Genomic DNA, 15,153 nt, shown 5'->3' with positions numbered 1-15,153 from the left:
ACTGCTGCGTCTTTCTGCAGTGTGCAGACTGAACAGGAGGTCAGGGATCAAGACTGGGTGGAAGACGATGCAGGGGATGATGAGGTCCTAGACCCCACATGGAATGAAGGTCGTGCCACTGACTTTCACAGTTCGGAGGAAGAGGCAGTGGTGAGACCGAGCCAACAGCGTAGCAAAAGAGGGAGCAGTGGGCAAAAGCAGAACACCCGCCGCCAAGAGACTCCGCCTGCTACTGACCGCCGCCATCTGGGACCGAGCACCCCAAAGGCAGCTTCAAGGAGTTCCCTGGCATGGCACTTCTTCAAACAATGTGCTGACGACAAGACCCGAGTGGTTTGAACGCTGTGCCATCAGAGCCTTAAGCGAGGCATTAACGTTCTGAACCTGAGCACAACCTGCATGACCAGGCACCTGCATGCAAAGCATGAACTGCAGTGGAGTAAACACCTTAAAACCAAGGAAGTCACTCAGGCTCCCCCTGCTACCTCTTCTGCTGCTGCCGCCTCGGCCTCTTCTGCTGCTGCCGCCTCGGCCTCTTCCTCCGCCTCTGGAGGAACGTTGGCACCTGCCGCCCAGCAAACAGGGGATGTACCACCAACACCACCACCACCACCTCCGTCACCAAGCGTCTCAACCATGTCACACGGCAGCGTTCAGCTCTCCATCTCACAAACATTTGAGAGAAAGCGTAAATTCCCACCTAGCCACCCTCGATCCCTGGCCCTGAATGCCAGCATTTCTAAACTACTGGCCTATGAAATGCTGTCATTTAGGCTGGTGGACACAGACAGCTTCAAACAGCTCATGTCGCTTGCTGTCCCACAGTATGTTGTTCCCAGCCGCCACTACTTCTCCAAGAGAGCCGTGCCTTCCCTGCACAACCAAGTATCCGATAAAATCAAGTGTGCACTGCGCAACGCCATCTGTGGCAAGGTCCACCTAACCACAGATACGTGGACCAGTAAGCACGGCCAGGGACGCTATATCTCCCTAACTGCACACTGGGTAAATGTAGTGGCAGCTGGGCCCCAGGCGGAGAGCTGTTTGGCGCACGTCCTTCCGCCGCCAAGGATCACAGGGCAACATTCTTTGCCTCCTGTTGCCACCTCCTCCTTCTCGGCTTCCTCCTCCTCTTCTTCCACCTGCTCATCCAGTCAGCCACACACCTTCACCACCAACTTCAGCACAGCCCGGGGTAAACGTCAGCAGGCCATTCTGAAACTCATATGTTTGGGGGACAGGCCCCACACCGCACAGGAGTTGTGGCGGGGTATAGAACAACAGACCGACGAGTGGTTGCTGCCGGTGAGCCTCAAGCCCGGCCTGGTGGTGTGCGATAATGGGCGAAATCTCGTTGCAGCTCTGGGACTAGCCAATTTGACGCACATCCCTTGCTTGGCGCATGTGCTGAATTTGGTGGTGCAGAAGTTCATTCACAACTACCCCGACATGTCAGAGCTGCTGCATAAAGTGCGGGCCGTCTGTTCGCGCTTCCGGCGTTCACATCCTGCTGCTGCTCGCCTGTCTGCGCTACAGCGTAACTTCGGCCTTCCTGCTCACCGCCTCATATGCGACGTGCCCACCAGGTGGAACTCCACCTTGCACATGCTGGACAGACTGTGCGAGCAGCAGCAGGCCATAGTGGAGTTTCAGCTGCAGCACGCACGGGTCAGTCGCACTACAGAACAGCACCACTTCACCACCAATGACTGGGCCTCCATGCGAGACCTGTGTGCCCTGTTGCGCTGTTTCGAGTACTCCACCAACATGGCCAGTGGCGATGACGCCGTTATCAGCATTACAATACCACTTCTATGTCTCCTTGAGAAAACACTTAGGGCGATGATGCAAGAGGAGGTGGCCCAGGAGGAGGAGGAGGAGGAGGAGGAGGAAGAGGGGTCATTTTTAGCACTTTCAGGCCAGTCTCTTCGAAGTGACTCAGAGGGAGGTTTTTGGCAACAGCAGAGGCCAGGTACAAATGTGGCCAGACAGGGCCCACTACTGGAGGACGAGGAGGACGAGGATGAGGAGGAGGTGGAGGAGGATGAGGATGAAGCATGCTCACAGCGGGGTGGCACCCAACGCAGCTCGGGTCCATCACTGGTGCGTGGCTGGGGGGAAAGGCAGGACGATGACGATACGCCTCCCACAGAGGACAGCTTGTCCTTACCCCTGGGCAGCCTGGCACACATGAGCGACTACATGCTGCAGTGCCTGCGCAACGACAGCAGAGTTGCCCACATTTTAACCTGTGCGGACTACTGGGTTGCCACCCTGCTGGATCCACGCTACAAAGACAATGTGCCCACCTTACTTCCTGCACTGGAGTGTGATAGGAAGATGCGCGAGTACAAGCGCACGTTGGTAGACGCGCTACTGAGAGCATTCCCAAATGTCACAGGGGAACAAGTGGAAGCCCAAGGCCAAGGCAGAGGAGGAGCAAGAGGTCGCCAAGGCAGCTGTGTCAATGCCAGCTCCTTTGAGGGCAGGGTTAGCATGGCAGAGATGTGGAAAACTTTTGTCAACATGCCACAGCTAACTGCACCACCACCTGATATGCAACGTGTTAGCAGGAGGCAACATTTCACTAACATGGTGGAACAGTACGTGTGCACACCCCTCCACGTACTGACTGATGGTTCGGCCCCATTCAACTTCTGGGTCTCTAAATTGTCCACGTGGCCAGAGCTAGCCTTTTATGCCTTGGAGGTGCTGGCCTGCCCGGCGGCCAGCGTTTTGTCTGAACGTGTATTCAGCACGGCAGGGGGCGTCATTACAGACAAACGCAGCCGCCTGTCTACAGCCAATGTGGACAAGCTGACGTTCATAAAAATGAACCAGGCATGGATCCCACAGGATCTGTCCGTCCCTTGTCCAGATTAGACATTAACTACCTCCCCTTAACCATATATTATTGGACTCCAGGGCACTTCCTCATTCAATCCTATTTTTATTTTAATTTTACCATTATATTGCGAGGCTACCCAAAGTTGAATGAACCTCTCCTGTGTCTGGGTGCCGGGGCCTAAATATATGCCAATGGACTGTTCCAATGTTGGGTGACGTGAAGCCTGATTCTCTGCTATGACATGCAGAATGATTCTCTGCTGACATGAAGCCAGATTGTCTGTTACGGGACCTCTCTCCTCTGCCTGTGTGCTGGGCCTAAATATATGCCAATGGACTGTTGCAGTGGTGGCTGACGTGAAGCCTCATTCTCTGCTATGACATGCAGACTAATTCTCTGCTGACATGAAGACAGATTCTCTGTTACGGGACCTCTCTCCTCTGCCTGTGTGTGTGCTGGGCCTAAATATATGCCAATGGACTGTTGCAGTGGTGGCTGACGTGAAGCCTCATTCTCTGCTATGACTTGCAGACTGATTCTCTGCTGACATGAAGCCAGATTCTCTGTTACGGGACCTCCCTCCTCTGCCTGGGTGCTGGGCCTAAATATATGCCAATGGACTGTTGCAGTGGTGGCTGACGTGAAGCCTCATTCTCTGCTATGACATGCAGACTGATTCTCTGCTGACATGAAGCCAGATTCTCTGTTACGGGACCTCCCTCCTCTGCCTGGGTGCTGGGCCTAAATATATGCCAATGGACTGTTGCAGTGGTGGCTGACGTGAAGCCTGATTCTCTGCTATGACATGCAGACTAATTCTCTGCTGACATGAAGACAGATTCTCTGTTACGGGACCTCTCTCCTCTGCCTGTGTGTGTGCTGGGCCTAAATATATGCCAATGGACTGTTGCAGTGGTGGCTGACGTGAAGCCTCATTCTCTGCTATGACATGCAGACTAATTCTCTGCTGACATGAAGACAGATTCTCTGTTACGGGACCTCTCTCCTCTGCCTGTGTGCTGGGCCTAAATATATGCCAATGGACTGTTGCAGTGGTGGCTGACGTGAAGCCTCATTCTCTGCTATGACATGCAGACTGATTCTCTGCTGACATGAAGCCAGATTCTCTGTTACGGGACCTCCCTCCTCTGCCTGGGTGCTGGGCCTAAATATATGCCAATGGACTGTTGCAGTGGTGGCTGACGTGAAGCCTCATTCTCTGCTATGACATGCAGACTAATTCTCTGCTGACATGAAGCCAGATTCTCTGTTACAGGACCTCCCTCCTCTGCCTGGGTGCTGGGCCTAAATATATGCCAATGGACTGTTGCAGTGGTGGCTGACGTGAAGCCTCATTTTTCTGCTATGACATGCAGACTGATTCTCTGCTGACATGAAGCCAGATTCTCTGTTACGGGACCTCCCTCCTCTGCCTGGGTGCTGGGCCTAAATATATGCCAATGGACTGTTGCAGTGGTGGCTGACGTGAAGCCTCATTCTCTGCTATGACATGCAGACTAATTCTCTGCTGACATGAAGACAGATTCTCTGTTACGGGACCTCTCTCCTCTGCCTGTGTGTGTGCTGGGCCTAAATATATGCCAATGGACTGTTGCAGTGGTGGCTGACGTGAAGCCTCATTCTCTGCTATGACATGCAGACTAATTCTCTGCTGACATGAAGACAGATTCTCTGTTACGGGACCTCTCTCCTCTGCCTGTGTGCTGGGCCTAAATATATGCCAATGGACTGTTGCAGTGGTGGCTGACGTGAAGCCTCATTCTCTGCTATGACATGCAGACTGATTCTCTGCTGACATGAAGCCAGATTCTCTGTTACGGGACCTCCCTCCTCTGCCTGGGTGCTGGGCCTAAATATATGCCAATGGACTGTTGCAGTGGTGGCTGACGTGAAGCCTCATTCTCTGCTATGACATGCAGACTGATTCTCTGCTGATATGAAGCCAGATTCTCTGTTACGAGACCTCCCTCCTCTGCCTGGGTGCTGGGCCTAAATATATGCCAATGGACTGTTGCAGTGGTGGCTGACGTGAAGCCTCATTCTCTGCTATGACATGCAGACTGATTCTCTGCTGACATGAAGCCAGATTCTCTGTTACGTGACCTCTCTCCTCTGCCTGTGTGTGTGCTGGGCCTAAATATATGCCAATGGACTGTTGCAGTGGTGGCTGACGTGAAGCCTCATTCTCTGCTATGACATGCAGACTGATTCTCTGCTGACATGAAGCCAGATTCTCTGTTACGGGACCTCCCTCCTCTGCCTGGGTGCTGGGCCTAAATATATGCCAATGGACTGTTGCAGTGGTGGCTGACGTGAAGCCTCATTCTCTGCTATGACATGCAGACTGATTCTCTGCTGACATGAAGACAGATTCTCTGTTACGGGACCTTCCTCCTCTGCCTGGGTGCTGGGCCTAAATATATGCCAATGGACTGTTGCAGTGGTGGCTGACGTGAAGCCTGATTCTCTGCTATGACATGCAGACTGATTCTCTGCTGACATGAAGCCAGATTCTCTGTTACGGGACCTCCCTCCTCTGCCTGGGTGCTGGGCCTAAATATATGCCAATGGACTGTTGCAGTGGTGGCTGACGTGAAGCCTCATTTTTCTGCTATGACATGCAGACTGATTCTCTGCTGACATGAAGACAGATTCTCTGTTACGGGACCTCTCTCCTCTGCCTGGGTGTGTGCTGGGCCTAAATATATGCCAATGGACTGTTGCAGTGGTGGCTGACGTGAAGCCTCATTCTCTGCTATGACATGCAGACTAATTCTCTGCTGACATGAAGACAGATTCTCTGTTACGGGACCTCTCTCCTCTGCCTGTGTGTGTGCTGGGCCTAAATATATGCCAATGGACTGTTGCAGTGGTGGCTGACGTGAAGCCTCATTCTCTGCTATGACATGCAGACTAATTCTCTGCTGACATGAAGCCAGATTCTCTGTTACGGGACCTCTCTCCTCTGCCTGTGTGTGTGCTGGGCCTAAATATATGCCAATGGACTGTTGCAGTGGTGGCTGACGTGAAGCCTCATTCTCTGCTATGACATGCAGACTGATTCTCTGCTGACATGAAGCCAGATTCTCTGTTACGGGACCTCTCTCCTCTGCCTGGGTGCTGGGCCTAAATTTATGAAAATGGACTCTTACAGTGGTGGGTGACGTGAAGCCAGATTCTCTGCTATGGGACCTCTCTCCAATTGATTTTGGTAAATTTTTATTTATTTAATTTTTATTTTAATTCATTTCCCTATCCACATTTGTTTGCAGGGGATTTACCTACATGTTGCTGCCTTTTGCAGCCCTCTAGCTCTTTCCTGGGCTGTTTTACAGCCTTTTTAGTGCCGAAAAGTTCGGGTCCCCATTGACTTCAATAGGGTTCGGGTTCGGGACGAAGTTCGGATCGGGTTCGGATCCCGAACCCGAACATTTCCGGGATGTTCGGCCGAACTTCTCGAACCCGAACATCCAGGTGTTCGCTCAACTCTACTCAAGTGTTTGGGAATTAGGGCACAAGATCTTTCCCTCTTCAAGCGTGCTTGGTGAGAGGGCCAAATCAAGGAATGGCGCTGAAAAGAGCTCCTCTGAATATCTGAGTGTGAGATCACTTGTTTGCCCAGACTATCCATGGTGGGAGGAAGGAGGATCAGGGTGAGGATTGGGTTGAGCAGACTTTTGGCATCTGAGCCTGGACTTGGTGGAAGACAGGGTGGTGCTTAACCGACTGGAAGCATTATCTGCTGCAATCCAACCGACCACCTGGTCGCACTGGTCTGACTTCAAGAGTGGTGTCCTGCGCCTCCCTGCAAACTGGGACATGAAGCTAGGTATCGTGGATGAGTGTGTTTATTGTGCTCTGGCAGCAGGCACAGTTTCACCACGCCCAGGGCCACGGCCTCTGCGTGCACCATCAGCAGCACGGCCACTTCCCTGTCCCTTACTGCTCGCCTTCTTCATATTAAATGTTATATATGATTCAAAGTCTGTCACACGTACAGTAGTGTAGGATTTGGAAGTGTATGCACAAACAAATTTAAAAACAGTATTTGGGATGTGGAAACGTCACACAGGAGATATACCGCAGATAATATCAATGCTGTCACCAGCGGCTAATGAAAAAGTACAGGGATGTCACAGGTATTTGGGATGAGGAAACGTTATTCAGGAGATGTACCACTGGTAATGTCACTGTTCGCAGCGTCTACGCAAAAAAGTACACTGTATGTCACAGATAAATTTTTGAAGCGCACACGTTACACTGCATATGTGGCCCTGGTAATGTTACTGTCAGAAGTGGACATCTATTGACAAAGTACACTGTATGTCACAGATATTTTTGGATGCGCACACTTTACACTGGAGATGTGGCGCAGCTAATGTTACTGGCCGCAGCGGACACCATCTACGGAAAAAGGACACTGGATGTCACAGATATTTTTTGGATGCGCACACTTTACACTGGAGATGTGGCGCAGCTAATGTCACTCTCCGCAGCAGACACCGTCTACGGAAAAAGTACACGGGATGTCACAGATACATTTTTTCAGCACACACATTACACTGCAGATATGGCACTGGTTATGTCACTATCAGAAGAGGACACCGTCTATTGAAAAAGTACACTGTATGTCACAGATATTTTTTGGATGCGCACACTTTTCACCGGAGATGTGGCGCAGCTAATGTCACTGTCCACAGCAGACACCGTCTACGGAAAAAGGACACGGGATGTCACAGATATTTTTGGGATGCGCACACTTTACACTGGAGATGTGGCGCAGCTAATGTCACTGTCCGCAGCGGACACCGTCTACGGAATAAAGGAGACACTGTATGTCACAGATAAATTTTTTCAGCCCGCACATTACACTGCAGATGTGGCACTGGTTATGCCACTGTCAGAAGCAGATGCCGTCTATTAAAAAAGAACAACTTATGTCACAGATATTTTTTGGATGTGCACACTTTTCCCCGGAGATGTGGTGCAGCTAATGTCACTGTCCGCAGCGGACACCGTCTACGGAAAAAGTACACTGGATGTCCCAGATATTTTTGGGATGCGCACACTTTACACTGGAGATGTGGCGCAGTCCTAACCTCAATATCTGAGGAAAGGGATTTAGGGGTCATTATTTCAGAAGACTTAAAGGTAGGCAGACAATGTCATAGAGCAGCAGGAAATGCTAGCAGAATGCTTGGGTGTATAGGGAGAGACATTACCAGTAGAAAGAGGGAGGCGCTCATGCCGCTCTACAGAGCACTAGTGAGACCTCACTTGGAGTATTGTGCGCAGTACTGGAGACCATATCCCCAGAAGGATATTGATACTTTTGAGAGAGTTCAGAGAAGAGCTACTAAACTGGTACATGGATTGCAGGATAAAACTTACCAGGAAAGATTAAAGGACCTTAACATGTATAGCTTGGAAGAAAGACGAGACAGAGGGGATATGATAGAAACTTTTAAATACATAAAGGGAATCAAGGTAAAAGAGGAGAGAATATTTAAAAGAAGAAAAACTGCTACAAGAGGACATAGTTTTAAATTAGAGGGGCAAAGGTTTAAAAGTAATATCAGGAAGTATTACTTTACTGAGAGAGTAGTGGATGCAGGGAATAGCCTTCCTGCAGATGTGGTAGCTGCAAATACAGTGGAGGAGTTTAAGCATTCATGGGATAGGCATACGGCCATCTTTCATATAAGATAGGGCCAAGGGATATCCATAGTATTCAGTATATTGGGCAGACTAGATGGGCCAAATGGTTCTTATCTACCGACATATTCCATGTTTCTATGTTTCTATGTCACTGTCCACAGCAGACACCGTCTATGGAAAAAAAGTGCACTGGATGTCCCAAATTTTTTGGGGATGCGCACAATTTACACTGGAGATGTGGCGCAGCTAATGTCGCTGTCTGCAGCGGCCTAACTACGCCGCATGATGCGCTAAAAATAGATATTGCTGCCACATACAATAGTCCTTAAAAGGACTTTTGGGTCTCTGAAAAGTTTTGGAGGTAAACATATTCTTAAATCACTCCCTATACTGTCTGTCCCTTCCTCAGAACAGCTCTCACTGACTAAGAATGAGCCGAACATGCGTCATCGGGTGCTATATAGCACCCAATGATGCGTTCCGTTCAGCCAATCACTGTAATGTCAGCAGCCAACATGGCTACGGCATTACAGTGAGGGCAGTACTTACCTGCACGTTTATTGGCTGTGTAGAAGTCAAGAAATGTGTGAGGCGGATACTCGAGCATTGCGCTCGAGTACATGTAGTATTCATCTAAATACCGCCATGTGCCGAGTATCGAGATGTTCGAGTCGAACTGGTGTTCGGCCGAGCATGCTCGATCATCACTATCTATTAGTAAAGGGCGGCAAGGCCAATATTTGAATTTGCGATATTTTGAAAATATTTTGGCAAATATTCGTCATAAATTTTCAAATTAGCGAATTCGGCATTATTTTCTTGATTGCGAAAATCGGCAATGTAATATGTGCGAATTGTGCGCACAATACAGGCGTGGGTCACTTTTGCTACTTTTTTTATGCTGCTAGAAGTTTCCTGAGACAGGAGAAAATGGTTGGCACGGCAAAACATTACAATAGCTTTATATGCAGATAGAGTGCTCCAATATATTTGTGATTGCGCAAATCGGCAATTAATGATGTGCATATTTTGGCACTATACGTGCAACTTCACATTTTAACAGGTCTGAGTAGATATTACTAAGTGATGCACTAAGTATTGTTGTGAACTTCTGACATCACAGCACTATGTCTGTAGCATGTATGTATGGACAGCAGCTACACTATATCAGGATATAACCTGCACTGACTATCTCCCACTATCTGTATTATATATATAAGCTAACTAACTAACTATCTAATGTAATGACACAGCAAAGCACAGCGCACAGCAATGACACTGCTGTCTCTCTCAGAACTGCAAAAAACTGTAGAAAATTATATAGTAAAGGGGAGGGAACTTTCCTATTGGTTGCTAGGGATGTTGCTAAGCTCAGACAAAGACATTGCAGCCTTCTCATTGGCCCACAAGCAAGAAACAGGGAGGGATCATGAGTTCAGATGAAAAAAAATCTAGAATATTCGCAAATAGTTATTGATGAATATCGGCCAGGACGGTTCGCGAACGCGCAAACGCGATCAAATGTTCGCAAACCGCAAGTTCGCGGCGGGCCCCATTCACTGTATGGACAGTGACATACTAGAGGGGGATCAATGACAAAAATTCCAACAAAAAATATGTATCTTAATCAGGGGACATTTTTATACGTCTTAAAGGGAAATTTTCAGAAATGTGCCCTGTTGGAGCCTAGAAAATTTTTATTTTAGGCCACGGGAGTATGGGCCTTAAAAATTTGGCATTCCCCAGACATAAAAGAAATTCTGATTATGTGGCTCGAGGTACATTATGCAGTCAATGGATAAAAACTGTACTGTAGGCCACTGGACTACAGGCCCCAAACATTAGGCATTCACCGTACAGAAAAGATCAAGTGATTATGTGGCCGGAGGTATATTACTATAGAAATAATACTACCCGAACTTTGACCTTAAGTTTGGCCAAACTGGTTCACAGCTTCCACTGGTTCACTCATCCCTATATATGACACCAACTGTTCTGTTTTGTGATGGCAGTGAAAAAACTGATTGCTAGCACCTTGTTCTAGAGCATAAGTCTATGATTGGTGGGGGTCCGATCAGTGGGGAAGCTGCAATATCAAGCCCATCAAGTCCAAACGAGCCCCTGTGCCAGTGTAAGGAATTAAGGGATTGTGCTAATCAGTGTAAACCCTGAAGGTCAGACCCTCATGATCAAACCATATCTTATAATACAGTTCATGATGATCAATGGAAGATCTGAAGATCCCCTGTGGAGAATTATGTGGATATTAAAGAAAAGGGGCATCAGTTATTTCAGAATTGATCTCACTTTTTCTCACATTTCATTTGCTTCAAAATTTGCAATTTTCTCACCCCAGAAGTAAAATCAGCTTAAATTTGCAATGTTCTTAGGTCATGCCTCTCTCCCAAAACACATTTATCTGTCACTTTATTAAACAGACCCATAGGAAGAGTTTGAGAAGGAAAAGTGAAAATCGTGTGGAAAGTATCTGTGTTTCTATTTATGCTTTCTCACCTCTCCGAAGAAGTGATTGAATTATGAAATTGTCTCATCTTCATTTTACCCTTTCATCTGATATTAACCGTCTAGAGAATTAAACGCAATGTGGGAAACAAAAGCAATCTCTTCTCTTTTTCGAGGAAGCCTTGAAGAACATTGACCTCTGTGCTCACCTACCTTCATTTTAAATTTGCACCATTTACTCAATAAACTGTATACTGATATATTTACTTTCCTCAGTCACAACTGTGGGATTGCAAGCATGTGTGGAAATATATATATCTCATATCTCTTATATATATAAAAATGAGTTTCTGTCTGTCTGGACGTCTGTCTGTCTGTTCTTTATGCGCGACCAAACAACTGGACCAATCTACACCAAATTTGGCACGCAGGTACATCAGGTGTCCGGGAAGATTTTAGACTGGGTCTCAGCTCTCTAGGACTTAGGCCCCTTTCACACGAGCGAGTATTCCACGCGGGTCAAGGTGGTGGGGTGCTGTAGCAGTTACTTTTAAGGGGGCAGGGCATTGTGGGCTGACTCTTAAGGGGCAGGCCACTGTGTAGGTCATTTAAAGGGGCAGGGAACTGTGTAGATCACAGTTACAGGGGTGGGGCTCTGTCAAGGTCACTGTTAAGGGGGTTGGCCACTGTGCAGGTCACTGTTAAGGAGGAGAGATACCGTGGATGTCTTTGTTAAGGTGGCGGGCCTCTTTGGAGGTCACTGTTAAGTGGATGGGCTGCTGTGAAGATCAAAGTTAAGGGGGTGGGCTGCTGTGGAGGGTCACTGTTAAGTGGGTGGGGCACTGTGGCATCACTGTTAAAGGAGTTGGCTGCTGTAAAGGTCACTATTAAGGTGGAAAGGTGCTGTAGAGGTCACTGTTATGGGGGTCACTACGTATATATTTTAACCTCACACCCAAACATTAAATAAAATAGTGAAAATATACCTGTGCAAAGTCGGGTCATCCTGATACTAATATATATATATATATATATATATATATGTATATATATATATAAATATATAGCAGAGCACAGGTAATATTGGAGCAGAAGCAGCGAGGGCACCAGCCCCCTTCTTTTCAAACAGCTCAATAATAGGCGGCACTCACCAGTGTGAAGTTCAAACTTGATGTTTTATTCAGTAAAGTCTTTCGGTGGCTGCATCTGAATGTTCACAGCTGTGCCGCCTTGTTATCTATGTTGCTAAGTCAAAATGATAGTACTGTACAACCTAGTTGAAGGGGTTGTCAGGGAATACCTAAGTCTCAACTGATGCCCACAGCCTGCCTCTGCTATTGAAAGATTCATAGTTACCTGATACCTATCTCTTTGGTCCTGCATGCTGGCTTTCTTGTGTCCGTTTTCTGATCCACGGCTTATTTACTGTCTTCTTGGCATTGGCTTGGTCAGTTGGTGGATGACCATGTCAATGCCAAGGTTGAAGTAACCAAGCCATGGACTGGAAAATAGACACAATCATGCCAAGACGCAAGATCGAAGTGACTAGAAGCTGGTAAGTATACATCTTTCAATGGTGGAAGCAGTCTGTGGGCATCAGTTAAAACCTAGGTATTTGTGAATACATTCATTTAATACATTATATTACACTTTATATGAGAAATGTAGTTTGATATGACAATAGTAGCTTTCTGAATTGGAATCTATAGAGGTTGAGATTGTGGGATGAAATGCAAGGTATACAGGGATCCCCTACTACTTGCCAAGACTCGTCAAGCGTTTTTCAACACCCTCAAAGGATGTAGGCTTTGTCATGGATTCCTATGAACACATGTGTATCTGTCAGAATGATTTACAAGGTTGGATTTCACACTAATTACCATGTGCAGTGTCTCTGATCCGCAGCTGAGGCTTAAAATGTTAGACTTTTTTTTCAGAAAGTGTTTACCCATTTCATGGAATGTAGGTCCAGGGGTTATATCGACATATCACCACTCTAATGTTCAAGTGAAAGATTACACTGAAAACTGCATGATGATTTATAATTTATAGACAGATGAGGCAAAGGTGCGGTGGAGGAGGGAGCAAAAGAAACTAGGAACTGGCTGGATTGAAAAATATGAAATCAGTGGAAAATTTGGATTTGTTCTTTCTTGGTTTAGTTATAGTAATGAGCGAAGTTCTTAAAATTCGATTCGGATTCAGTTTGCCAGAATTGGTCAGGAGGAGATTTGATTCAGGTCTGAATAAATTTGACTCAAATAAGAAGTTTTCCGATTGCCCTCAAAAGTTGGATATGAGATTCATTTTGAGAACTTTGCCTGAATTGAATCATGTTTTTTATCTTCCTTAAACAGCACCACTCCTGTACATGGCCTGAAGTTCATCATCACTAAAGTGAATACCAGACATAACCCATGTTACAAGAGTTGCTGAGAACTTCTTTAGCTACTATACCAGAACATTAGAGCATGCCTGAATCATCTCCGATCTTTTTTAGGTCACCTGATGGAAAAACCATTTCAGTTCAACACATTAAAGAGGACTTGTCACGAAGATTAAAACATACAATTGTGTTCTGCTATTCATGTAGAATTCAAGTTTTTTGTATTATGAAAATATGATGTTCAATGCGCTGAAGAGTGGGCCCAAACCCCTTGGTGCACCTTAGCTCCAACACTTTGTCTCAGTTACTACTCCCACCTCCCTTTGTGATGACAGGACCAATCATCTCGACTGGGCTTGTAATTCCATGATTTAAAGTATCAGAACATGTGCAACAGTCATCTCTGCTGCCAGGGAGGCCAAAATAGATGTACTGCACATGCGCAAATAGTGTAAGCTAAGGCCTGGCAACTGAGACACAGTCGGAGCTAAGGTATACCAAGGGTTTTGGGCCTGCAACTCAGTGCACTAAACACCTAATTTCCATAATAATAAAAAAAAATCTAATTGCAATATCTGATCAATGGGGGGATGGGGTGTCTTACACCCTGCTTTCCCACTGATCAGCGGTTTCGAAGGAGCTCCAGACCAGAAGTCGGCACTGGAACTACTGGTTACTCAAAAACAGCTGATCGTCAGGGTGCTGGGTGTCTGACTCTGGCAGATCAGTTATTGATGACCTATCCAGAGGTAGACAATTCCTTTTAAGACTAATGACTAATAACTAACCCTCTTCCCCGCACACGCATACTCCATCTATTATAAGTTTCTTCCTATACACAGTATTTTTATTGATAAAGAGTTGTCAGTCATCTAGGGTATAGTCGGGACCTCAAGAACCTTGAGATTCCAAACTTTAGAGCTTAGCTCGTACTGGAACTGTTCAACCACTAATTGTAGCAAACTGACTGAGTCACTTCAAGTAAGTGACCCCACGTTATAATCAGATTCTCGGTTCCCACTCTACGCTGCCCAGCATAAAACTTCTAACAGATCCCATAATTTACCTTAAGGGCCTTATTTGCAAATAATAAGGGCCATGCAGCAGTACCATATTATCTTGCCTTGTACCATGCTATAAAGGAGGTTTCACTACAAGGAACTGGAGTAGATTGTGATTAATCCCTGCAGTCTCGTTCTGCTCCAACATAAAATCTTGAGGGACCTGATTACTGCTGGCACGGAGCTGTAACCTATCATTCTTAGTAGAAAATCACCACAAACCTTGTAGACATTCTCAGGGAGAGGGCTGCACATGTGCTTTTAAAAGCACTTCTTGACTTATTCGATTAGAGGATCCCACTGACAGGAAAAGTCATTGCATGCGGTGATTTCTTGTCTAAATAAGGGATTGTGCCAACAGATGAATATAAAACATGTTGTGCAACACGGCGAGTCCGATGTACAACATTCTCATCAGAGAGATTCCTTTCCAGTATTTCAGGCTGAATATTTGCTTCTTGTGGAACCCTAACTACTAACATTGCATTTACTGCTGTGAAGGTAGATCACAGTATTTTATACAATGCTTACACCTATCATTTAACCAAATGCTATCTACAGCAAAATTTTGGGGTTGGCTCATTTCAGACCCCGATGGTATGTCACTAGGATAGGCCATCATTGTCAAATACCCACCTCTGGGTCCCACTCCTGTCTCTAGAAAGGGGTCAGTGAAGTGAACGGAGAACAGCATAGGCTATTTCCAGCAGTCCTAT

This window comes from Bufo gargarizans, chromosome 10, assembly GCF_014858855.1.
Source record: "Bufo gargarizans isolate SCDJY-AF-19 chromosome 10, ASM1485885v1, whole genome shotgun sequence".
Classification (NCBI taxonomy): Eukaryota; Metazoa; Chordata; class Amphibia; order Anura; family Bufonidae; genus Bufo; species Bufo gargarizans.
Note: the sequence above shows the minus strand (reverse complement) of the source record.